Source organism: Toxotes jaculatrix, chromosome 10, assembly GCF_017976425.1.
Source record: "Toxotes jaculatrix isolate fToxJac2 chromosome 10, fToxJac2.pri, whole genome shotgun sequence".
Lineage (NCBI taxonomy): Eukaryota > Metazoa > Chordata > Actinopteri > Toxotidae > Toxotes > Toxotes jaculatrix.
The window spans coordinates 27,702,993-27,730,731 of NC_054403.1; positions in this window are offsets into that span (position 1 = coordinate 27,702,993).

Here is a 27,739-nt window from a genome sequence, read left to right on the forward strand (position 1 = left end):
CAGCTGAAACCATTAGTCAATTAGTCAATGGACCAAAAAACTGTTTAGATAATTGACTAATAGTTACTGTTATTAATTAAAGGAAAAATGATGAAAAAACAACGTAATGAAGAACAGAACTGCGTTTGTTTTTCACCTGTGATTTTTGCTTTAGAAAGCTGTGGTTCACTCACCTACACATTTCTAAATGCTCTACAAAGGCAGCTGGACGTGTTTGAGACGTTTCATCTTTCGTCCAAAAAGCTTCTTCAGTTCTGAGCTCAAAAAAAAAAAAAAAAAAAAAAAAAAAAACCCAGAGAAATACTCCATTTCGTGGACATTATTATTCTGTCCAAAAAAATAAATAAGATAAAATAAATAATAACGTGGTTTTCACAAAGATATCGTCTGACTGCTCAAGTGTCTCGACTCATCATTTCATTCATCTTTTGTGTTGTGCCAGATGTCAGCTTTTAATTTGGTGACTAGAAATGATGAGCAAAACTATAAAAATAAGAGCCAGGACGTAATAAATCAGAATCGTCCTTTAGTCTAACAGGTGTATGTGTTCTGCAGAATCAGACAGCTGTACCTCTTTGCTTTGCTAATGCAGAGCCGGCCGCTGTCTCCAAGGACTCCTTAAGAGAATAAAAGCTTTGAACCGGTTTCACTTTCAAAATCAGTCTCTTTTGTGGACGGGAGCATTCTGACAGAGTGAATTATCAACAGCAACACGCCAGCCTCCGTCTAAGCATCACAAAACATTTCCATTTCCCATTTTCCTCTCATCCTCCTGTGTCTTACCGCTTTCATGGTTCTCAAAACAATCAGCTTCAATCACCCTTTTTTCATTAGTGTTGAGGATTCTAACAAATTGTGCCCTTTTTGATGATTGCCTAATTATTCCCTTTCATTTCTGTTGCATATCTAATTCAACAACTCCTTCATCTTTTCCTCTCCAGCTACATGTGTCTCTGTTCTGCCTGTCAGCCCGCTGCAGACAGACATCAGGACGCGTCTGATTTTTATTGGCTGAACACGGATTTGGTTCGACATGCTTGTCTCAGAGCTGCAGCTCCTCTAAAGCCGTCTGTTCGTTGTTTTCATTCAGCCGAACATGTGGCTCTTTAATTCCTGTCACCTTCCCGTTTCTTTGGCCAGTTTTCCAGCGTCGCCTCTTTCTCCTTCAGATTATTCAGACAGAGTCCGGAGGAACTGGGAGCTCAACTTGTCATCTGCATGAATGCACAGATCCCACCTTAAATTCTGTGGCCTGTGGAAATTTACATGAAGACTTTGTCCAATTATTCTCTCCCTGGCAATGTGAACAGTGTGAGCGTCACGCATGGTCAGCCTGGCGGTGTCAGACGTACCTCTCTCCCTCTGTCAGTTACAGAGCTGCTCTACAGGCCGAACAGGTTTTTGGCCTCCAAGGACGCTGCGATGGCGATGGCGCTGTCAGCCTCTGTCACACAGCAGAATGTGATATTCAGACTCTGAGACTGGAACCTCTTCACCTCCTGAAACCACTGAAAACTCTACTGTTTACTCAATGCAGCAAAATGTACGAGGACACACATGTCTTTCCAAAACCATGGGCACTAATGGGCTGGTCTGGGATCTGTGCAGCCTGGTCACGTTCTTCCACGCCAAACTGGGAAAACCATTTCTGTCTGACTTTGTGCAGAGGACTACTGTCGTGCTGAAACAGAAAAGAACCAAACACAAACTGTTTACACAAACTTGGAAGAACACAATTGTCTAAAATATCATCGTGTGTTGTAGCATTAAGAATTTTCCTTGATTAGAACTAAGAAGACACATAGAGGTGTCCTGATCATCTACCATCAGTAAATTACTCTCGATTTACATAATGTTGATTTTTGGATCATGTCCCCTGTCTTCAGGCACCAGACGAGGTTATATTTGTATTGTTGAAAAATGTTTTTTTTCTCCCCAGACACCCATGTCCCTCAGTCCCCATCACCCACAGGTGAGCTGCAGGGTTTGGACAGGATTCAAACAGCCTCTCCAGCAGGAACTACATATATACGTTGAATAGAGATAGACTGATATGTTTTTTTCAGGGCCGATACCAATTCCTATTATTATTAGTCAAGGAGGCCGATAACCAATATTTGGAGCCGATATTCATTTAAAGTAAAAGTGAAAATATTGGCATCAAAATTTTGAATAATAGAAACACTTTGTTTAAATGCCTATAAGCATATGTTTATAAAACAGCTTTTCAGATTTTCAACATGTTAAAGGTTTTTTTTTAACAGACAGTAGACATCTTTGTTTTAAAATTCTAACAAAAAGTGCAGGCAGTTGAGACCACCATAGGGCCGCCCACCCTCCTCCGTCGTGGCGCTGCCTTTTACACACGTGCCGGCCTGGTCGTGGTGTCAGGTGGGACAATGCTGTAGACAGAGTAGGGACTGCAGACAGAGAGGCGCGGCTGCATCAGAGCCAAAATAACCAAGTTTTAAATTGATCTCTCATCGGCCATCGGATTTAAAAATGCGTCAAAATGCTGAATATCTGCGCTGAAAATCTATCTCTACTTTTATATACTTCCTCATCAGGTCAGGCTCTTTTAGGCCTGGCCCCAAAGCCCGCCACCCACTTCTGTGGTGGTGTTGCCTTTTATACACTTCCTCATATGTAGGACCTTTGTTGGTAATGGAGGTCTTTTTTTCATAGCAGTAATGATACTCTCACTCCTATGAGATGAAAGTACTTCTTCCAGCTCTGATGAGCAGGCGGCAGGATTTAACCTTTTCTGATAAACATGGCTTTCCAGCAGCTTCGGGAATAAAAGGCCCTGACTGTGATCTGCTCTGATTTAACAATAAAACCAGAAAATACTGATGGAAAAATTTAGCTTCAAATGTCTTTCAGCACAGCGGCCCACTCACACGGTGTGTGCGCCCCCTGATGATGAGGAGGATGAGCGGGGCGGTGGACGGTATCGATGGAAGCATCCTGCCTGATCTACCTCTGTACCTCTGACTCAGTGTGCAGCCGGTCCAAATGTTCAGTTTCTTAGCAACTGTCGCCACAGGCCACGGGGCTGGTGGAGGGGACTACAGGGAGCAAGCGGTCAACAGCAGTGTTGTGAGAGACAAACATATGATCCTAGTTTCTACTCAACACACAGAGAAAGAGCAGCTTCTCATCAGTCAGTGAGGTGAAATATATCGACTCAACCTGTTTCTTCTTCCAAAGGATCATGGTTCAAACCTCCAGGTTAAACTCAGACTGAAGCTGGTTAAAGACTGAATGTTTTCATACATAATTATTATTACTATCATCATTAATGTGAAAATATCATGTTGGATTCTAATGTGAAGTCAAAGCTGTTCCCCCCTCACCGGATTTACACCTATGACCAAAGTGTGAACACACAGGGTGAACCTGCTGGCAGAGTAACAGGTGAACACGATTCTCAGTGACTCTGCAACAGAACAGGAAACAACCACACAAACCTCAGTTTGTGAGAAACAACAACAACCGATCTGTGTTATTGCCACTAACGTTTCTGTGTGGTACAGTCACAGCCTAACTGCTGACATAAGCATCCAATCATTGTTTCTGATGAATCTCACCTTTTATTCCTGACAGCAGTGTTCATATTAGCACCCATCCAATCATTCCTCTTTTGTCTGCTTGGTTTAAAAAAAAAATAATAAAAAAATAAAAAAATAAAGAAACCATCCTGGAGGACATTATTTTCCGTTATTACAATATGAGGGATTATAATTGTCCTCCCGCAATTACCTTCCCTCCTCTAGAGGCTTTGTCACTGGGAATGATTGGCCTCTAATATTAACCCAAATGCATTTAATCAGCCGGTGCAGGTTCCTCATGCCGTATAATCACACTTGCAATTAAAAATGTATTACCTCTCTGCCTGTTAGGCCGGACTGAGCTGCCGGAGAGCCGGTCAACTAGGCCAGCCTAATTAGCATTATTTTACTGTGGAGCGTTACCGCCTCCACGCTGAGCCTGCCAGCAGCCGGATCCAACACTGTACTCTGCTTGCACTGTTTAGTCAAACATGCAAATGTACTGTACACTCAGCGGCGCTGCAGAATCAAAGACAGAATGAAAGCGGAGCAAAATCTCTCCTCGGGCTCATGAATGGAGGTCAGGCGGTGTCACTTTGTCGAGTTAAATGCGGCTCTGAGCAGAAACAGCTGAGTCACCGTGAAAAAAATAAATCCACCTGAACAACCTGCTGATGCTCAGACTCAGTCTTCAGCTCTTCCCACTTGTTTTCACTTTGTTTCTGGAGTTTTCCAGAGGACTAAACCAGACAGACGCAGCTGTCCTCGCTGTCAGCGTTGGAGGCTCCGTGTTCAGTGTTTGTCACTGATCTTGGTGAGAACAGTCTCCTCCATTTGACTCACTGCAGCTATTGTAGTCTGCTTCCTCATTAACCCGCCATTCTGCTCACTGGTTATTCCCTCTCTGCGCCACGGCCCTTTACCCTTTTCATGTCTAAGTAACATTTTCTCCGCCGACTCGCTCGCGTGTTTCTCAGTTCTTCTGTTACCTGGTTTTGATTTTTCTTGGTCAGCCAGTTTTTCAGCTTTTCCCTCGGCTTCCTGCTTTCAGCTTAAATCAGCAGAATAGGTTCCCTAATTTCCTGCTTACCAAATGAACAAGTGCAGCACGGCCATTACTTTAAATGGAAAGAGCAGTGCAAGCCACAGCAGTCTGTTCACCTAGATGCCATGGCCATGAAGGCCCAAGTGTTGCCCACCATACTGTAAGCAGACACACACACTGGCTTTTATACAACTAAAGGACAAATTCCAACAGTCAATAACCTCTGTACCAGGGGCCCAGATAGTTGGACTGGAATCAATGAGCGCTGCCTGATTCTAGTTGATTTTATAGAAAACCGGTGAAATGTTTCCTCCTATTGGTCCATTTCCCAGTAAGGATACAGAACTGAGAACAAAATGAGGGATTTCCCATCTTTGTAGACCAAAGTGAGAACCACAGAAAGTTTGATCAGGACCATTCACATTTTTTTATTTGAATTTGACTGGGGAAAGACGGCTGCTCTCTGTACTGTGCGGTGAGTGGGGAATGGGAAACAGGTGAGGTGGCTGTAGGAGTCAGGGCTGGGTGATTAGGGAATGAGAGACAGGTGAGTGTGTGGAGTCAAAGAGGAGGAAGGAGGAAAGTGTGAGGACATCTGGTGGACGGACAGAGAGTGGCAGGACATAGAGCTGAGACAGGAATCGTGACAGTTAACTCGCCTTTGTATTAACAGAAATCAATTAGAAATAAAAAACAAAACTTTTTTTTGTGAATGGGACGGCCACTGTGTTCATATCTGGATGATTGAGTGAAGCTTTTAGCTGCAGGTTTTCATGGCAGTGAACGAGCCGCCTCAGACGGTACAGCAGCCTCCTGTGTGGTCAAACCGCTCACTGTTAATCACAGCAATAAGATAAGCATAATTGGATATCTGACTTCCCGCAGAGTGTGAGTGCATGTACAGACAACATATTGATTTCCAGTGTCTTCATAATTAAAATGATTTAGCTTCAGTAAAGAAACACTCTGGCTCTTATTGGCTCACCGGTGTGATAATAATCGTGTGTGTTATGTTCTATAAGGACGCCGTTCCTGCCTCCAATATTCTCCCCCGCTGAACAAATGGCTCGCTCCAAATCACACCATCAGTCTCTGCTGAGTTTGAAATGTGACGACTGCGACCTGCTGCTGGGATTTCTATTGGATCATGGTCATCAGGTTCCAGCAGCTGGCGGGCGGCCCACGGAGAAGAGAAGAAGAAGAAAAGCAGGTTAGAGGTGTGCCTGTTTTCATCCTGGCTGTTGTTCTGCATGATGATACTCTGGAGATGCATCAACCCATGAACTGTAAAAGATAAAGACACAAGCTGGAAATTTGATTACGAAATTTAAACTGTTTAACCAAACAGATCAAAACAGCGAATCGTGTTTGGAAAGGCTGCTGTCGGCTCATGGGACGGATAGAAAGGGATTCTGAACCTCTGATATGATTTTCTGCTCTTGTACTTAAAGCTCTGTTAATTTCACCTTTGACCTTGTTCTTCTCATCTCAGTTTCTGTGATTTAAGCTCTTAATGCAGCAGCAAGATCCCTCGCTGGTTCCACGAAGACAGAGCATAAATTCTGTTCTGCTGTTCATCTCTCCATTCCACCTCCAGCCTCCTCAGATCTGCTGACTGCTCTTCGTCCTTCATTCTTCATTTTCTTCTTATTCTTCTTTTAAGGGAACGAGGGAAAAACATAAATTTCAGGAGGAGCACGAAAAAATCTAAAACCCAAATTCATGCTCTGACTCATTTGCAGAGGATGCCTGAGACAGTGGGAACTTCAGAGGGAACAAATGGAGTCTTTTCTCTCCATCATGGCAGAGTTTTCTCTTGTATTAATCTCCTGCTGTCCTCGTCACAGTCTGTGGTGTTTCAGTATTAACGAGCTCGTGTTAGCGAGGCCACTCGAGCAGCATCTGATCGTACGTGGCAGTCTGCTTTTATTTTTTTATTTTTCCTCTAACTCTTTTCCATGAAGCAGAAAATGTGGGCCGCAGTGAGCCAGGAGCAGACGGCCATACCCTAATCAGTTGTGATAGTCTGATAATTAATGGGATTTGTTAATTGGGTCTGTCCTCCCCGGGGACGTTTCCTGTGAATATTCATGGAACGCTCAGCTAACCTTCTTCCTGCCATCACTTGGACTTAAGCGGCCTCAAACACGCCGATTTTGCTTCCTGTCGCCGTCATTTTTATCTCCAAGACAACAAATCAGCCACCGACCATCCAGGCAATCAGCACCTTCTAAATGTTTAATACTGCACAACACGGGCAGATAATTCCTGCGATGCTCCTCACTGTCAGAAAGCCAGGCCGCCGCCACCGCTGGAGTCATAATTACATTGGCGACGTCCTCACAAGGTTCCATTCAGGGTTTTCTATTCAAACAAGCCGTCCCCTCCGGTCTTCTCTCGTTGAGCTGACAGGTGGAGAGCTGCCGTCCGAGCACCACCACACACACACACACACACACACAGTTAGCCTATTTGCTAACATGGTGTTGTCAGCAGCTACAGGTGTAGCTGAGACAAACAGTGACACAGCGTTCACAGGGGAGGAGTCATCAGCGTCAGGTTGTGAGGCGTTCAGGTGCTGCTCTGCTCTGCCTGCATCCAGCAGAGGACATGCTGGGAAATGGCAGTGTTTGTTCTTTCTTCTAAAACCCACCACTACTTTTATATGTTTTCTTTTTTTAATTAAAGAAAAAATAAACAAGTCATCACAGATAGGAACACGGGAACAACATGAACACAGAACACATACACATTCCCTCGTCCCTCTCCTCGCTCCCACTGACTCCTGAGAGGATCCCAGGTTCTTATACAGAGACAGCTGGGAGGAAATTAATCCTTTAATTCCTTTATTAGTGAGGTTAATGCCTAAGAATGAATCATAGAAGGAGTTAGGAAAAGTGCTGGGAGGATGTGAAGCTCTGAGTTTGCAGAAACGTACGAAAACAGGATTTAAAATCTCACATTTTTTAATGTTTGGTAAAATGAGAAAAAAAACAGAACCTTACAGAGAGAGTCTGGAAAATATGGAGGAATGAACCATTAATAGTTTGACATGTTCGCCTCCTCTCTCTTCTCCTTTTCTCTTCTCCTCCTCCTCTCTTCACTTTTTTCCTCTCATGTTTTCCCTCTTCTTCATCCTCCTCCTCCTCTGGGCCGCAGCTGACTCGTCCTTGGGAACACTCTGTCCTTCCTCCCCATGTGTCCTTGCTGTCATCGGCTCGGTGCTGGCGTCCTGACCGCGATGTTCTCCCCGTCCTCTTCTCTCCTGTTCTGTCCCGGACTCTATATCAGTCCACTCGCTGTTTCTAAAAGCGTCTCCTCTTTGCGTTGGGGCTTCCTAACTGCCCTCGCTCCTCCCACCGCACCAGGACAGCTGCTGTTTGGTTGGAGGAGGAGGGGAAGGGGTACCTCTCAGCTGATTGGCTCCTTAGAGCACTAGGAGGCAGAGAGAGCCCCACCCTGCTGGAGCTGATGGATCACCTGTCGGGGAGAGAACCTGCTGCGTTCGGGGCGGGTTTACCCGCTGCCCTGCTGCTGCGGTGGAGGACGAAGCTTCATCCTGTTCCGGACGTCCTGAAACTCAGGGTCAGGCCTCAGTTTAGAAATTTACAGTAAAATGTTTTAAAGGGTGAGTTTGTAGAAATTCGCTTTTTCTTCTTATCAACAAATCTCACAAAAAAAGTTCTGTGTGTGTATCAAACCTGGATATAACTGAGATTAATGCCCACGGTGTTACATATGGCTCAAACCCTCAGGTGTCCAGATACTTTTGGCAGTGCCATGTGAGACAGACACCTGGATGAAATGAACTTTTGCAGTGTGATTCTTGTAAATTCCAGTTAACCGCTGAAGACACATCCCATAATGATTTATTGTATTTGTTTTATTTTCACTGGGTTTTTTTAAAGTCATCATCATCCCTGATAATTTTCACTTTGCTGTCTGGGAATTCAGCACACAGCAGCAACCATCATCGCAGGCACAGAGCTCTCATATTACCTTCCATGCTGTGTGATTTGGAGCAATAAAGGCTCCAGAAAATCAGAGAGAGAGAAACAGAGTCATCATCGTTTCACCACGGCGCCGTGAGTGAATGAGGAGGAGGAGGAGGAGGAGGAGAGGAAGAAAGGCAGGAAGGAAGCGAGAAAAAGAAAAGTCATTACATGAAATAATCATGTGAGCAGCAGCAGGGGAGGAAAGTTATTTCTTCTACAGAGTTATTTCATACATGGAGTTAGAAAGTATTAATGTGTTCATTTCAGGCAGCAGCCACTTTGACATGAGCCACGACCAATCAGGAGCATCCTGTCAGTCTCCGTCTTCTCCCTCTGCGTCTTTGTTTTTCACAAATTATCATTTGCTTCATCGCTGTGGCTATAATTAAAGAGTAACTGAACACTTTGTTTTAGATTAAAGCCCATTTACATATTCAAAAACGCATTCAAATCCAGGTCACCCCCTGCAGTTACCCCACAACCGCCGACACTCCTCCCTCCCTCACAGCTGACAGACAGCTGCTCCACATCCCTGTATTTACATCCAATTTCAAACATGTTTTTTCAGTCTCATGTCTCATGTCTCGTGTCTCATGTCTTGTGTCCACAGGATTCAGCTGGAAACATGACACAGTTTAAAGCTGATTTAAAAGCATTTTTTTAAAAAGGTGTTAATTCCGATTTCATGGCAGATGCTCTGTGGCTCTACTTTACCCAGTTTAATTATATATAGTCCACCCTGTACTGTATTTGTATTCCGAGTGTATTCTACAGTTCACCCACATTCAGGCAGAATAATTTATAAACCTATTAAAAAGAGAAATAAAATGCTGCTGCACTGACTGGGAGTAGAATCTCCTGACTGTAAACTACAAACATTTATTTTATTTTACTGCAGTGACTCAAAAAGGAGAATTATTCTCTTTAAGCACACTTGTGCAATTACTGTAATAGCTTCACAATTTAGTATATGTTACACTACATATAATGGAGGAGTATTAGGAGAATTCCCACTATTCTGCCTCTGTCTTCCTCCTTTCTTCCTCCCCCACAGCTCTGTCCTCCCCCCACCCATCCTCTCTGATCTGTGGCTGGTGTTGTCTCTTCAGAGCCAGAATCAGCAGCAAGCATGAAAATTCAATGAGAGTGAGCAGTCGGTGGTGGTGGTGGGGGGGGGGGGGGGGGTGCTGATAGGTGGAGGTGAGAAGGAGGTGTGAGGTCCAGGGTGTTCACACTTTGGAGGGAGCACAGAGGAGAGTGGGAGGGCAGCAGTGATTGGTTACTATGCAGGAAGAAAAACCGGGCTGGAGTGTGTTAGGCTGCACAGGCGCCTCCTCGCAGAGTTGAAGGGTCAGAATTTTCCCACACAGATCACGTGGTTTTTTGACATATGAAGATTTTTAGATTTGTGATTCTGACTTTCACAAACTAATTTAATGGAGGTAAAATTTCACTGCTCTGAGCACTGAAAAGTTCTTCAGTTCAGTTCAGTTCAGTTCAGCACTAACGTGATTCCAGAGGGGGAAGCTACACTATAAAGCCATAACTATGTGGACACCCCTGTCCTCACACTGTAGTGCTCTTTGCTCTGGGGCTGTTTTCCCTGTTCTTCGGTCCGGGCCCTTTAGTTCACACAGTGTTCTTATGAGGCCCATTCCAGCATCCACCTACAGGCCCTGTGCCAACAACACTCGAGGGATAAAGTCGGTTCGTTTTGGGTATTTTTACACTCAGCACTGTGCCTGAAGCCATTCTGTGCAGACGCTGATGGAGGACTGAGGCTGCTGCTGCTCTGCTGTGGCTCTGCTAACCTGCTGCTTTCACTGAGCAGTCTGTGTAAGATGTTGTGTAAGATGCCAAATATCAGCTCTGTACAAGTCATACATCCACTTCATGGTCCTGACTGAAATGCTCTTGTGGCTAAACAAGAGTAAATCCTTGCAGCCAGGTTCCAAAGTCTGGTGGAAAACTAGAACCCAGAGGAGTGGAAGCTGTCACAGCCGCACGTTAATGCCGGTGGTGTTGACATCACATGTTTAGCTCTCACATGAACAGGTGTCTGAAAACTTTTGGCCACTTTTTGCTGTATTTGTACAGAAGAAAAAATCCTTACTGACATCTGTCAACCTAAGTTCGACCTGTCTGGGCGTCTCTGAGTGCAGGTACAACAACCAGGACCACCTGTGGTCGTTTCTGGATGTTGGTCGTCTCTCTGGTCTTTGTGGCTTCACCTCCCATGTTTCCTGTCACTTCTTGGTAAGAGACTAAACTTACCACTTCATATGACTGACATGAAAATTATCCCTTGGTGTTGGCATGTAATCCTGTCACATGGAGAAAGAATCTTAATCTAAAAATTGCTCCAGTTTGCAGCAAAGAATGTGCATCTCATTTCATGAGGTTTAATGTGGCTGTTAAAACACTGAATCTCCTGCAGTTCATTCTGCACTGTAACAAAAGACTCAGGATATTTAATGCAAAGCTGCGTCCTCGCACTGACAAACCTGACATGACAGTAAAATGAGCCTTTCCCGAGCCTCGTCAGCCCTGCGGAGATTTGAATAAAACAAAACGGCGGCCTCGAAACAAACAGGATAATTATGGCCTCGGGTGCCGCGCGCCTGTCTGTCTTCCTGTTGCTTTTATTCCACAAACACTGAACCGGAAAAAGTCGCCTCTTGTCGCCGAGCGGCGCCTGCAAGCCACTCCGCAGAGCGTTCAGTGGCAGATATTACGACCGTGACAGATGAAAATGAATCTTCCATTCCTGCACTCTTAAAAAAGTGAGACAGCAGAGGATTGTGGGTTATGTAACTGCCTGAAAACCGTCAAGCAAACTGAGCAGAGAACAGCTGCATGGATAAAAATCTCTATTCTAATCAAGAGTCTTGTCTGATTTCAACTGTGTTCCATTTCCAGACATTTTCCTTATTCTATATATTATTATCTGTAGAGTATCCACCATGTACTGATGCTGACAGGACAAATTTTCTGCAAAATTAATGAATTATTTCTACTGATATGTACAGGAAAGAATGTGGTAAACTTTGAACCAGTTTCTAATCTGAAAATTTCAGAAACAACAGGGAAGGAATTTTTTTATTTTCTGAGTCGTCTGCAGAATCGTTTTTCGCTCTATCCAGTCTTTGTTTGTTCATATTAGTCTGAGAACAAGTGGAATTGTTTTCATGTTTCTAGTTTCAAGTCGTTTGTCAATAAGCGCAACTGAAATTAAACTCAGGTAAAAAGAAATAAGACAGAGAGAGCAAACTTCAGGGTGTGTTACTCAGCTGTTGGACTGGGAGGGTGGTATTTAACATCTCACCAACCATGAGCGTCAGTCAGTTTATTAGCAGCAGGTGTGTCAGGGGCTGAACGTCCTCTGAGCTGCTTCACTCAAAGTCTCACTGAACTAAACTCATACGTGTTATGGTGTCTGTGTTCCATCATATATATAGAAAGAAGCATCATGTAATCTTAGATCTGGATTTTCATACTGAACAATTTTAATTTGACTTCCCTGTTAAAACCTCCAGATTATTTGGACTTAATGTTGTAATTTGTCATACAATTGCTGACTGAGAACTATAGTTGTGTGTAAATATGAAAATGATGCTTATATATGCACAGGAGTTATAGTTTTATAGTTTAAGTTTATTCCTTTATTGAGCCCTCAAGATGGAGAAATTTATTCTCTAAATTTTACCCACACCAAGTGAACGAAAGCAAGCATAAGAGACGCTGGGGCAGGGGGCTGCCCGGGGAGCTGGGGTGGATCGATGCCTTGCTCAGGGGCACCATGGCCATGGCTCCGTAATCTTTATACTATTGGCAATAGAAGTTCTCACAGGTAAAATAATTTCAACCCAATCTGAAACAGACCCAGACAGACTCAGTCAGAGAGCAGCCGGTGAACATGGTGTAGCTCAGGAGCTGGTGGAGACCAAACACAGAGCTAAAAGAGAGGGAACACTGAGACCCATCAGGTGGACTCAGACGCCACTCCAGATGAAGGATCATGTTGATCTGTATCTGCTGGATGTGCAACAAGCAGCCGTGGTTCTCAAATATTTTCTGGCACGCCCCCTTTCAGAAGCTGAAAAAAGTTCACACATACCCACCAATCATTAACAACACAGAAATCCACCAATAAAAGTTGAATTGCAGTGAAATAAAGATCAGCACAACAGCATCAGCAAATTCTTGTTTATGTTCCGACCAGTTTTTCCCTTGGTCATCCACACCCCACCGCAGCTAAAGTTCAACCACAGCCTCCATCAGTTACAGAAATGCAGTGGAGTATAAAGTAGAAGCATAAAGTAACACAAAATCAATAAACTCAAGTAAAGCACAAGTTCTTGGGTAAACCTGCTTGTTTTCTACCAGTGGAGACTCAGTCTCTTTTCTCCTCTTTTTTATCTTAGTTGGAGACAAATTTATTTTCTGATACTGAAGGTAAAAAGAAAAAAATCTGCCTGTCTGGGGAGATAATCTGCTTGTTCCCGGTGCAGCTTCCCTTGAAGGTGGAGCTTTTTTACACTGTATGAGGAGTTTCCATAGAAATCCCCAGAGTTTTCAGTGAGAAACAGGCTGATGAATTAAAGAGGGAGCTCCTCTTTTGAACATGAACACGGACAGCAGCTTACACAGTATTTGCTTGCACTTAGTGCCTGAATGAATCATTCACTCATATAATTTATTGACTGGCACTTTTAAATGATGAATGACCAGGACAGAGCCTTTGGCAACAGCCGAAATCCTCTGTGGGGGGAGAAAAACAAGGAAGCTGGAAAATAAGAAAAACACGCAGCCATAAATAAAACAACAGTAATCACATATTGTTGTCACAAATCCCAGAACAAAGACGGGCATCCTTCTTCCCTAAAACCCAGCGGAAAAACAGCAGTCACCCAGCGAGAAACATAGCCATATGCCTCAGACACACCTTGGCAGTTCCTGTAATTACACTTTATCCTGCAACAGTATTATTCTGCTAGGACAGTTTTTTTTTTTTTTTTTTTACTACTGAGGGTTTGAATTATTCATATTTCTTCTGTCTGGACTACCCCAAAATAATTTGCTCTTGTATGTACGCTTGGCCATATGTTATTTAAAGGAAATCAGTCAGAGTCCGATGCAAAGGTCTTTGCTTTATATTCACAGCCAAGGTGGGTTTAGCTTAGCTTAGCTCACAAAACAGGAAACAGCTAGCCTAGCTTGAGAGAAAAACACAGCTTCCAGCAAACCTCTCAGGGCTGCCTGATTTCCATGTTGTGAGCTAACATGCTAATCACCAATCCATCCAACAAGGCACCATGTCAAAAGTAGAGTTAGTTCCCTGTCAGACAATAGTGTCACAGCAACATGCTGGTAACACGCTATCCAGCAAGTCAGCCCACTGGTGTTAGACTGCGGCGTAACTTGCCTTCTAGCTTGCTAACTGCCACTTCAAAAGCCAGTTAACTTTTCACCTCTTGTTTGGTCGAGACTTTGAGAGTTTGCAAATGAATCCTCAGCTTGATGCCACTGTAATTTACTTATTCTGGCCTGAAAACACAGCACCGGCCAACAACAGGAGCAACTGAAGAAAGCAGGCATGTGAAGGCCACGGACTCCTGCTTTAAAACAAACTAGATCACCATGTTTATCTCTAATGGAACAGTATTCACTGTGTTGGCACTTTGCAGTCTTGAGCTCAAACTTTTCAGCCCACTGTGAGTTGAGGACTTTAGAGATACCGAGTGCAGTCACTGCACCCAGTGGGTTTTGCTGCTGCTAAGATCACAATGGCCCCTTTTTAACATCTGTACTGTTTGTGACCCAACTCAGAATGTAGAGAGGCCTGAGGAGTTAAAATCATAAACCTCAAGGAAATATAACTTACTAATACTGAGTGGTGACACACTCAATTTAAAAAAAGTTCAAAAAGGAAGAGCGGCAGACATGCATCAAAACAAATGAGTTTATTTAAATCAAGATAATTAAAACAGGAGGAGCTGAGAGCTAACAGGCCTAAAAGAACAAAAGCACTCAGGTAAGTGCAAATGATAGCTTTTATTCCACAACATAAAAAAATAGCCTGGATAGCACCAACTAAATACCATAATAAAATCTTAAAACAAAGGTAGAGTCCTCACTGTGGGGAGATTCTATCACGATCTGCTTATACTTACACCATGTGCTCACCTGGTGTCCACTAGAACATGATTCCAACACCGAAAGGTTTCAAACACTGCACTGCACAAGAAAAGTCAGACAAACAATTTAAAATTAGTTGGTTCTGATAAAACAAACAAATAAAATGAACAAGACAGGACTTACATGGAGAGTAAAAACAACAGGTGAAGCAAATACATTCGACCAATAAAAGAACCGCTCAGGCTAAGCAGCAGTCTGGATCTGGGCCTGAAAGAAGTGACAACCACTATTAAAAAATGTGTGAATACATTAGGATATAGCTCCACTACACCCAAAACTACAAAGCTCAACAAGGTGCACTCCCAAATCTTCCTGTCAGATGGAAACACATATTACTATAGAGCACAGGGAAAGAGCTAAGTTTAATTTAGCCACAGCCTACAAGCTCACAGGACTACAGAGATCTGCACACACCAAAGCACAGCTCACAGGAGGCTTCAGACAAAGGAAGCGCTGCACCCTCACCTGGCCTTTTAAAGGCAGGCATATCTGTCCCCACCCATCACTGGGTGGAGTTACAAGCCTAAACCAGGCCTCTAGGCCTAACTCAACCCTCACATGTTCTATGCTTGTTCACAGCATTTAGTAGTCTTGTTGTCACCTTGAGCAGTCTGAAAGGCTTTTGTAAGATGTTTTATAATACTTGTTACTAGCACTTATCTCTATAAGTCAGTCTATTGAATGAAGATCATTGTCTTTTTGCTTCCTCGCTCGATTTCAGAAAATATAATCTGAATAGCTGTTTTCTCTCTTCAGTGAAACTGTTAAGATGTTTATCCAACCTCTTTTTTCATCTCACGAGTTTCTTTGCAGCTATCCAAGACTCTTAAACTACAGTTCATCTGTGCACTCCAAGACACAGAATATACATTTAAGGCTGTCTTCCAGTCCATGCCTTATGTGTACGAGCTTGTTTTTTGACCTTTCCTCTGTTTTTCTGAGCCGCTGTGTTCACACTGCTCTCCGGTGAGATGTTGCTTACTTCGCACATTTCTTGCGAGGACTGCTTCTCCTATGTCACACCTGTCAGGGTGACAAAAGAGCAAAAACAGAAGCTTTTCCTCATGTATTCTCGCTTTCGCTTTACACACCTATTTATTATCTCACATCAATACTGTTTCCTCTATAGCGGCGCAGTAGGCTCTGACCTCCTCCTCTGAACCAAACTCTGGAACCTCAGCTCTAACGATGGAAACTCTGAGCCTTTCAGAATACCCTGCAATTTATGGGTGTCAGAAACACAGAGGACATCTATTCATGAAACGCTCATAAATAAAACATGGGGGTGGGGGGTGATTTGTATGACAGGTGGATTGGACCAGGGATTATTCCTGCAGATAGAAGGAGGAAATGCTGGAGGACGTCACCCACAGGCTGTCATACACTAACTGGGCTAATGTTGGTGACACTGGTTGGCGTCTGCCTAATGCATCTCCATACGATTTCTTTTTCTCACTTTGAAATGTGTTTCTTCCCAGCTGACGAGTAAAATCAGTGTAAAGAAGCTGGGAGATGGCTGTTTAATGCGCTCAGTAGCTTTGATCCCAGGGGAGATGCACCGCTGATGAGTGCTGTGTGGAAACCTACAGCTGCAGCCGGCAGACCGATAATAAAACTGTGACAAACTGAAAAATTAATACACTTCGCCGTTCCTTCTTCCATTAACCCTGCTGTTCTATTCATAAATCACTCACAGTCGTTATTTTTACCTGTTGTGACAGAAAACGCCTCTTCATTGTACATATTTTACTCTCCTGTTGTTCCTAACATTTGCTGCTCCTTAGTTTGTAAAACTTAATGTTTTTGTTCATATGGAAGTTTTGTTTGTCTGGAGGAAAAGTAGGACCCCTAAAGAGTCCCTCGGTGGCCACAGGGCCGGAGATAGTTTACTTGTGTCTACTCCAGAGGTCTGGAACCACCAGGCCAGATCTTAAGAATTTATAACTACATTCAGCCTGAAATGATTTATTTTTTCCATAATTTGATTGTTCCAGAGTTTAGAGTAAATGTTTCATTTCTGAGCAATGCTGCAGAATTGGAGCCTAAAAATTGCCTCTTTATTTCACATTAACGAGTCCCAGACTTGACATTCATTAACATTTGTGAGACAGGACGGGGACATTAAAATTCTGCCACTGCTATCACTTTGTAGTGTGAAGCTTCAGTTGGGTTTTTGGTTATTCTGTTATTTTAAAATGAAATTTACTGAGAAAATTCTCTCTGTATCTCTGTGACTGTTTCCAAGTAGCCACACCATGCTCAGCAGGAAGAGTGAAGGAGACTGAGTGTAGCCGAAGCATTAGCCTCACAAATTAGTTGAGTCAGTAAATGAAATAGATCAGAATTAAAGCTCTGGTTTGAAATGGTATTACACTACAAGTGCAGAGCAATACAACAGCAAAGGGAAGACCCTGCTTCATCGTGTGTATAGTTTAAATTTAGTATTTATTTATTAAACGTATTTCTAATAAAACACACACCTGTCGTCTCGCAGCATCTCATTGATATTTTGTGAGCATGTGATTATAGATTGTAGATGTACTCTGTGTGTGTCTGTTGTGTGCCTGTGTGTGCCTGAAACCTTCACCTGGTTAACTCTTCTCCAGTGGTAATGATTCGCAGAACAGATGGATTTCTCTGAGTTAATAGGTTCGATCTGAAGTCGGTGCCTCTTGATAGGTTCTGGTGAAATGTGCCACTGTGTCCATTACGCTGTTTCCTCACCGGACTCCAAACAACACCTTTACAATCTGATTCTGAAAAAGCCTCTGAGGTGTCACTACCTGGAAAACAAGCTGACTTCAAAGATTCACCTTTCCTGGATGAATTTCTCAATAAGGTCCCTGAGGTCTGTTGGCTGCCTCCTTTTCCTCCCCTGCTTCGGGGCCAACAGGCCGACCAGGGGCCAACATGGAGGGAGAGAGGGGAGGCGGCCAGGCTGAGGAGACGAAGCTCATCCATAACACTAATTGGACAGAGCGGCAGCTGCAGGCCTCGGGGTAATCAAAGCATCAGAGCCACGAGCACGCCTGGCTCTATTTTTTTCTTTTTTACAGCCTCACATCAGTGGTGATGGAGGCGGCTGTCAGTGGCTGAGCCCGAGTGCATAAAGGTGCTGAGGGCAGCCTGGAGATCGTGCAGCCGATTGGTCGACTGCCTCCTCTGCTGCCGCCGCCATCGATCGGCCCACCGGGCTCGTTAAATGTTCTATTCACTGGGGACCAGCAACGCTTTTTAAAAAAAAGGTATTCTTACACCTTCATGATATAATATTCAGCCACCAGGACTTATTCAGGTGAAATGAAATGTACGTTTGTTCAAATATTTTCTGGAAATCTTGTCTACTACAGTAGCTAATTTCCTCACTTCACACATACGACACACTGTGACACTGACGGAGCTTTTCTGCAGCGTGGATTGAGTTTTCATGCTGCATGTCTCTGTGTGTGTGCTCTCGTACTCTGACATTTCACACACATCACACGTTACGTTGTGGGGACTCACCTCCAGACACACAGCCTCCCTCCTCCCTTTCACTCTCTCCCTCCCTTCGCCGGCCCTTGCTCGCCCCTGTGCAGGGCGGTGAGGCAGGAATTGATCCTCAGTGCCTGACTTGTAACGGTCCAGCTTTAATTAGACAGAGACTGATAGATGGATTGGTAGATAGTTGCCTTGTATGTTAGCGTTTCTTAAACCTTTCTGTGAGTTATCTCATCCATTTTCTTAATTTGTCTTATCAGCTTGTCCTAAATTATCTGCTCTGATCTCTCGTTGTCTTTTGTCTCATATTGTCCAGGCATCACAATCTGATAGCCACAGTAGTAGCAGTCAGCAGATTTTCCAGAATTCCCCTAAATGTTTACTCTCCAGCTCAGTCTGCAGCAGCATCTCCCTGCGCCGTAAAACTCCGGCAGAGTTTCTGGCTCCACCGCCGTCCAGCTGGACCTCCCTCTCCCGTTCGATGAAAAGATATCCTGGACGGCCCGTCGGCCGCTGTGGTTGGCAGAGTGAAGTGGCTGGCTGTGGAATAGTCGAATCTGTTCCACATTACTCTCTGTTGCATTTCCTGTTTTCCTCTGTGTGTGTGGGAATCGGTGAGTGGACACGTGGCGATGCCAACAGCAGCCGTCGCCGCCGGCTATGCCTCACTAGCATCGAGCGCTAATGGAAAAGCTGGCCTTCGACGCCGCGGCACACCGGCTCGGCAGCTGTCGGTCGAACCTGCCTTCACAGTAAACGTACTGGCAGGCCCCAGCAGCTCTGACACTTTTATTCTTTGAGCTTCGTCAGTCTGTTAAATCTGTGCTCATCCAGGTTTTTATGTAAAAATCCAGCTGTCATCTCACCCTGGATGAGAAAGTATGTTGGCAGCAGAAAAAGTATATGAGCTGCTGTAAACTCAGAAACTCAGTTTTTCTTACGTTGCTTGTTACAAAGATTAAAAAAAAACTGAAGAAAAAAACTGATGGATGGTTTAATTCTTTACCCCGTGCAGAACCAACAATGTGTGAGTCCATCACAAATTCATTTCTGTCTTCATGTACAGAGCTCTATGAGTAAGACTTTATGTTTGGTTATTTATGATTTGTATATTTATATTTATTATATTTTGATTCCACCAGATGTTGGAAACCTTTGAGTTCCTTTGATGTCTGTCTCTGTCTCTATGTCTGTCTCAGCTTTATCAAGTCTGAGAAATTAAAGACATCTCAACTTGCTGTGTTGTGAGTCCCCCCCCCCCCCCACTTTATGGAAGTACAACACTAAACCACTGGAGTGCAGCTTTGATTGCAGTAACACGCACAAACTTTCTGCGTCTCCATGTTCGATCGTCTCACATCAACTTTTAGCTGCAGATTGAAACAACAAACGTTTGAAAACTGTTGCTCAGCATGTTCTTCATCTTTTCAGCAGCATTTACCCACAGAGTTGATTTAAAAACTGATCGTTTGCTGTTTGTATCACTGCTCGGCTCAAATCACACTTTTACAGTAGCAGGATTTAGAAGATTCCCAGAAGTGGTGTGAAAAGTCCTCGGCTTAATCTGATTTTAAGAGTAATGAGATTGTTTAATTACCAGAAGGAAAATCCCAATCATCCCTCCGCTCTTATCTCCCTTTATGTCAGATGTAACGTTGTGGATTTAAATTTGGATCCACAAACGGCCTCGACTCAAACCTTCTTAAGCTCAGAGAAAAGCAGCGTTCACTGTTTATCCGAGACATGAAATGACTCTGAAGCGTAAAATTACATACTGTACAACTTTATGGATTAATGTCGGCCGCGGACGTGACTGTGCTCAATTTTTCAGGGAGATTCTAGAAGAGCCCATTAAACAGCTTTTTTTTTTTTTGTAGAAGTGAATTAATGTCAGAAGTGAGGAGGCTCTGCTGCGTCTCAGACGGCATTGCTTCTCTTTATGAAACTGCTGCATCTCGGCACACTGAGCTCTCGCTGTATTTAAATAAACACCACAGTTAAAACACTGTCTGAACCATTAAGGAGAAGGAGAGACTCCTCCAGCAGAGAGTTGTTCAGTAAAAACTTAAGGTCTGAAGCAATAAAACCTCACAGTAAATGCCACAGTGAATACACAACAACATAATAATGGCCTTGTTGGTTTGTTTTCTTCACTGAGTCTATTACTGTGTGTATTAGAAGGTCTGGGAGTGAATCGTGCCTCTTAAATCACAGTCACTTACAGTCACTTACTGTACAACAGGCTGTGGATTAGACAGTACTGAACACTGCAGGTCATTTCAATGATCCATTACTGCAGCACTCACACACACACACACACACACACACACGCTCTGTATGTGCACATCATATTCACATTATACAGACACAGATGTTGTGTATGTTACGTGTTTAGAGTATATTCTTCTTTTCCTTTTATCTGACTGCAGCCAAACAGGAGTTGACACCTGTAAGTGGCGAGGTGACGAGATGTGATCTAAACTCTCGGGAAATCAAACCGAGCCTCTCCGAGAGTTTTGACTCGCTGTCAAAGAACAAGTTGACAGCTTCAAATTCGGAGCTGCCACTCTCCCAGACAAGCGAGCCGAACATGTCATCAACTTTTCAGCGGCAGGACACTTTTCTTTCCTGTTTTTCTCCCGGTGCCGGGGCGCGTGAGAGCGACTCAAACCTCAGCACATCTCCGCTCTTACAAAGCCTGGCAGATGAAATGTGCCATTTCATGCTGCCCGGAGAAAAACTGTAAAATGTGGAGACACCAAAGAGATCGGTCCCATCATGCCGCACAATACAGCAAGCCATAATCAAAGTTTCTGACTTATTCAGCAATTCAGCTGCAACTCTGGACATGTTTTTTCTTTTTTCCTTCTTCCTGCCGTCAGAGTTAAAAAACTTCCTTGATGCTTTTACAAGCCTGAAAGAAACGTGCAACCAAGCGAGGAGCAACGTAACCGACACATTATCAGGCGCTGGAGTTCAGTTCTGGAGAAGAGCGCTGATAAAAAAATAAAACCTCAACACAACTCTTTTTGTGAATCGTTATCCCGTCCCTCCAGGGCATGGACCGGCGCAGGAAAGAACACATGGTGCATGCTGGGAGACGAGGGCTCCTCCTCGCCGCACATTATGAGTTCCAGATTGTTAAGTGTCAGGCTCCCGGTGAGCCAAGTTAAGAGGCGACAACAAAAGGTATCTGCAACACCAGCATGAGATTCACAACACAAGAAGGCTGCTGTCAGCAGCCAGACTCCGCTGCTCCTCACATGTGGACGCTCACACTCATCCAGCCCTTTATTTCACTCCACCGACGCCTCTGCTGAAATTTACAGACACATCATGGAGGAAGATTTCAGCAGCAGCAACCAACGGCAATTTAATTTCAATTATTACAAAGAGACACAAAGAGAATCCACAGCTCGCTGAGGGAAACCAGCTCAAGATCTCACATGTACTGTGGTGTAACAGCACACGCAGGTACCACGTCGCCTCGTACCACTGCTGCTCTGTGCTTTACTCAGTGTAATGTCATTTTTATTCAATGATAAACACAAAAACACAAGGGTAAGTTTAAACTGAATTTATTACCTCTGATACATTATTTTGTTGAGCAATGACAACTAGGCAGTTAATAAAAATACAGTACATTACAGTACTCAGTGTGTGAGCTGCTAACTCATGTCAGTGGGAGTCAGCAGAGACCGGAGCAGCAGCTGTAGAAATAGTTTATAGGAGGAATTAGAGCCGATCATCATTAACCTGAGTCCAACGTGGAGCGATAAAAGAACCCGAGCAGAATCGGTCTAACAGCGGTGAGGGCCGGCCGTGCAGCTCCTGGGAGTCCTGATGGACTGATGAGAAGAACCAACCTACACGAAGGAAGCGAAGTTAACGAACATGAAGTATCTGAAGGAGACTCAGAGGTGGAAGTGTTTAATAATCCCTCCTGCCTGCAGTGAGAACATTAAAGCCAATATCATTTTCATTTTCCCTCCTTTTATTTGTCTGCATTTACAAATATTTGTTAATAGGAATAATCTGCAAGCATCTTTAAGTTGCACTTCAGTGTCTGTCTGTTGAGAGAGGATCACATGACTGAATGGGATAAAAGTCAGGAGCTGCTGTCAGGGTCAGATGTTTTGACCTTGTTCTTTTGTTCCTAAGTGGCAGAAACATAATAAATGAATGCTCCTTTAAATCAAGTTAAATATTTCCATCTGAAAACCAAGTGAAGTTAAAGCCAGTGGGGAAGAGAGAACTCGCTTTGGGAGCAGTTGTTCCATCAAATGAAAATACTCGAGATGTTTTGTGCAGTATTTTATCCTCCCAACACAACTGACACTGATACAGTCAGACATCATATATATTCTGTATCGGCTTCTCCCAGATCTTTGTTGAAGGCAAATAAAGTTTACGCTGAATGAAACTCAAGCCTTTTTTTTTATGGGTTCATCATTTTATCAAACAGAAATGTTGTAGTCGTGTTTCTGCCTCAGCTTTGACACATTTCTCCAAAATTCAGCCTGATTTATCTGACATTTTGTGGACATTTTCTAGATCTTCAAATAAAGTTTGAATTTGAACGAAGCTTGACTGCACAGAGTGAGTTTGCAAAGGTGGAGCCAGTCGAGGGTTTTGCAGGTTGAAAAGAATAAAACAAATTAAGAGCGTTGTTTTGTTTTTTTTACAGTGCATGTTGTCCGTTGTAATTAGTTCTAATAAGCAGGGACTGTCCTGTTTGATTTCTGTGTTCATTTTCTTGCAGAAGAAGAAAAAGCTCAGAGTCTGTAAACGCACATATAAAGCTGCTGATTAGTTGCCTGGCTGTTAATTCCTCCTGACACTGTACACAGCTTATTTACAGCAGCTACTCAGACCTGCAGTGACCGTGCCTCGCACAATGAGGAAGTGACATTTTAACGCGGCGGATAGATCAAAATGGCTGATGTTTTATTAGCAGCCTGCCATCGGCTGCAGGTGAAAGCTGCTTTTATTGGAGCCCTCCCCTCCTTCACCAGCATTCTGTGCAAAAATAAATGAAGGTATTAACATTAAGCACCTCTCCCATCGAGGCGCCGGGTCCCCTCACACCCGCTGTTATGTCCCCCAGTCAGAATTTACCCACACAGCCGCTGCTGCAGCTGCCATTTCCACAGCCCTCAGCCATCTGAACTAAATCATTCCTCAGTTACTGCTGCAGCTGTCGAGCGTTCACAGCCCTGGATTTTGTTCCTGTTAAAAAGAATCTGAGGTGATGTTCAGGACGTGTCGGCTCCGTGCTGATACCACCCGCCACCACCTCTGTGTTTTCAGGTGAGAGCGAGGAGAATAAAACAAAGAATGAAGGCCGAGTGTGAACACAACGCAGGCAGGCGTTCACACACACACACACACACACAGTTCAGTTCAAACTCTGGTGTGTTTGGTTTGGCTCACCAAACGAGCGGGCTGACCATGTCTGAGAACAAACTGCATGATGTTGGGTGCAAAGCAGAGCAGCCTCTGGACAGGAGAGGACAGAAGACACTTTGAGCTTTAATTCAAAACTGAACACTCGCAGCACACGATCCATGTCCTGACTGCTAACATTCAACTCGATTCTGTGTTTCCAGGTGTGTGTTTGTTCAGAATTTTAAAAAAGGAATGCGAGAGATGCGGAGAGCTACAGGCCGCAGGGCTGTGGGGGCGTGGCCCTGAGTCGCACCCCGACAGGTTGATGAGATATGGAACGATCTAGAAAACTACATCAAGAACAATGACAAGAAAGTGGATCGACTTCCTGCCGCGTTCCCTGTTAGTGCTGTCGAGTCTTCTAAAAAGGCCTCATCAATCAAAAACAGCCCCCCTGTACTTAGCCCCCGAGCGGCCAGCCCTCCATCCAAGAGTCCCCCATCACATCAGCCTAAACCTCCACCCATCATGTCCACACCATCATTCGCCATTCCAGTCATCAACCTCCCTGATCATCAGAGCGAAGGCACCACTGAAGAACATGAAAGCCCTGCTCCCACTTCACAACCCCTTCCTGTAACCGGCCCAAGCCTCCCTCTGTCGGGGTTTTGCTTTTACACACTTCCTCATCAGGTGGCCATCACTGCTAGGCTCCGCCCAGACTGTGTTATGTATCAAGCAAGACACGATGTCAACTACATGGGACAGCTGATAAAAAAATAGCAACATGATTCTTTCAACCACTTCACTTAAATTATCCTAAAAAGATCAAAAAGGCCAAACCTTTTTTCCTCTGGGTCTCAGGAGGATAAATGAAACTCAACACTTCATGCTCATGATAAAAAGCCTCATCAGTGGCTGATGAAGATAGAACCTCATCACTTTCCTAACAAGCTCTGAACATAAGATATCCGCAGGAATTACTGTGTCATTAATCATTGATTGAAGAAAAAGCAAAGAAGAATATATCAAATATTTAATATCTTTTCAAATATTGCTGCAGTTTGTTTCTCTCATTTCTACTTTCCTTTTTTATTTTACAAAAAACAAATAAAGAAGTTTCTTTTATTTTTAAATGTAAGCCACAGAAAACGTAAAGTAAGACACTGACATCCCACTGACACAAACATTCTCAAAACATATGAATAATCAGTAAGAGCTCTCTCTGCTCAGTCTATCTGCTGCTGCTGAATGAACTGCTGTAAACTGCTGATTCCACTCCGTTTCATTTTTAGTAAACACCTGCTGGTCTTTTTTTCCTGCACAGCGCAGCGGGAGCCATCACATCCTGAACAGACCCTATTATTTGGCTGTTTGTACCTGCGCAGCAGACACCTGTCAGCCAGATTAATTACACCGCCATGGATGCAAGAATGGTGAAAAATGTGAAAAATGCTGCCGGCGTCCAGCAGATTCTCTGTCCGAGATACAAAACCCAACAAAAACCAGACGAGCAGATGCATCCTCGTAATGTGAGTCCAGATAGAGACAGAACAGGCCCATACCTGTCTCTCTGACTCTTTGTCATGTCTCAACTCACAGGTGCCTTGTCAACCTCTCTGAACCTGTCGAGGACTATTTCATCTTCAGTCCCTAAAAGTGTAGACACAACGTTTTAGTGCTTCAGGTTTAAATGATGCCTCGATAGACCTGAGCTCCTCACTGTTGACCATTAATGGTTTAACATATGTTAGACCCTTTAACCAATTCTGGACTTGGTGCTGTTTACTTGTCAAAACTGCCCTTTCTTTTCAGAAAGATTTTGACGCCTTGTACCACAGAGACGCCACATACATACAGAATAAACAGACGTGTCAAACCTGGAGAGGAGGGTGATGAAATCATCAGTTTTCTTAAGAGATTATGTGTCGATGTGTCAACGTTAGAAAGTGACGTATGTAAAACAGTGGATGATGATAAGTATCAAAATGCTGCAGTTGATAAAAATGTCTTACTTTCCAGAATTTTCCTGTAGATTTTCTTCATATAAGAAAGATAACGCCCAACTATTTATTTTTTCTTTCGAAAACAAGGTTTTAAGGACTGAGTGAGAAACTAAATGACTTTAGAATTGAGATTTTTTTTTCCCTGCAGTGTTTTGTACATTTCAGGCAGGAAAAAGTAGTTTCCCTTCTCTTTGCCTGTTGTTCTTCCCTCAAAACAATCACCAGCAACCAGCTTTAGACAGATGCAAATCACCTCATTAACTCCCCAACCTAAATCCATTCTGCAGCAGGAAAGACGAGAAAACACGCAGAAGACAAGGGAAAAGACGGGAGGGGGGGGCACAGCGAAAAAACCCATCCTGACAAAACATCTGCTGGATTCACCCATCTGTGCCAAGCCGAGCGAGTGAGCCCCCGCTGTGAGAGGGAGAAGGAGAGAGAGAGAGATTGAAAGGTGGTGGGCGAATAGAAAAGAAAGGAGGAGGAGATGGAGGCGCGGTGCCCACATCAACAAGTGCCAGGAATTGTTTTTGGGGGGGAAAGAAATGCATCATAATGAAGGCGGGGGCCGGGCGAAAATCCGCGGCTAAAGCTAAATCCCTGAGGAAACAATTAAAGTGCCATTGTTTCTCACGGCCAGCTCAGATTCCTGACACTTTTTTTTTATTTCTCTCTCTCTCTGTTTTCACACTTCTTTTCAGATGATATTCTCTCCTGAAAAAACAAACTGTGTTTTCTTCTTCTCTCTTTCAGAGGGATTTAGCCATTGATACGCCCAAGGCTCGGCTCTGTGGATCTGATGTGTGTTTCCGCCGCCGCCGCTGCTGCTCTTCCACCTCACTTTTCATTTTTCCTAAGAGCTCAGCTCAAGAAGAAGGAGAAGGCTCCTGGGTCAGCAGAGGACAAGATGTCTGCCCGATTACAGTTGAATTGGAGGAGATTATCCTCATGCTAAAAAGAGATTATCGCATTCTGCCTGCACGCCGCGTGTAAAGACTACAGGCTGAGGTTTTAAAGTGGATACAGCAACAAACAGACAAAGACATCAGTGGCTGCGAGGACGTTTAAGGTTCAAATCCCAACTTAAGATGACAAAATAGCAAGCATCATGTCAGCCAAGCAGAATAAGTTAGAGTAAACCTCCTCTGTGTTTAATCCCACTCTCTGAGTCAGGAATCACTCTCAGGATGATGTGTGTGTTCTTAAAAGCTGGATTACTGACTGGCCTTATGCCAGTGGGTCTCAGATTTTTCACCTTCCAGGCTCTTGATTTCCCCTGAAAGGATAAGATTGATGATTTTTCCCATTCTGCTTATTGATTTTTCCAGTACCACACAGATATAATGTGGGAGCCGGACACAGCCCCCGTCACTCTGCCTTGCTGCCACTTTGTCCCAGTGGCCATCTGCAGTATTGCAACCAAAAAACTCAGGTTGGAGGACCTTTTGGTTTATTGGGACATTTGTTGGACAAAGCAGGACATTTGAATACGTCTCTGTGGGCTTGTGGAGACTGTGGTGGACCTTCTATTTCCTGATATTTAATGGACTAAACCATTGATCAAGAATATAACTGACAGATTATTGATCATATCTGACATTACTGAATGAAATTAATCATTACTGGCTGTGAGGCAAGATCCAGATCCAGTGTGGAGGAATGATCGAGTAGTGATGACATGTTTGATGTCTGAGTCACAGCTGGCTGGGAGCAGATTAATCATGAAACTGTGACTTATGTACTGTACACGTGTGTGTGTGTGTGTGTGTGTGTGTGTGTGTGTGGGATGCATGAACACACATGTACAGAGTCTCCGGTTCCTGCTCCACACGTCCATCAAAGCTGCTCATCCATGACGGTGCATCTGTGAGCAAAGCTCTGGGCAGCTAATCCTCTGCTGTGCTAAATCGTATTAGTATCAGTGTTTAATTAGCTGTTTGTTGCCGTCTTTCACTCTGGACTCCAGCACCTGAAAAGTCTTTCGCTCACTGACACACCTGTTATTACTAAACTTTTCCTCATATCATAAAGTTAATTCATCTTTTTATCAACAAATCGACATTTGGAAAACATGTT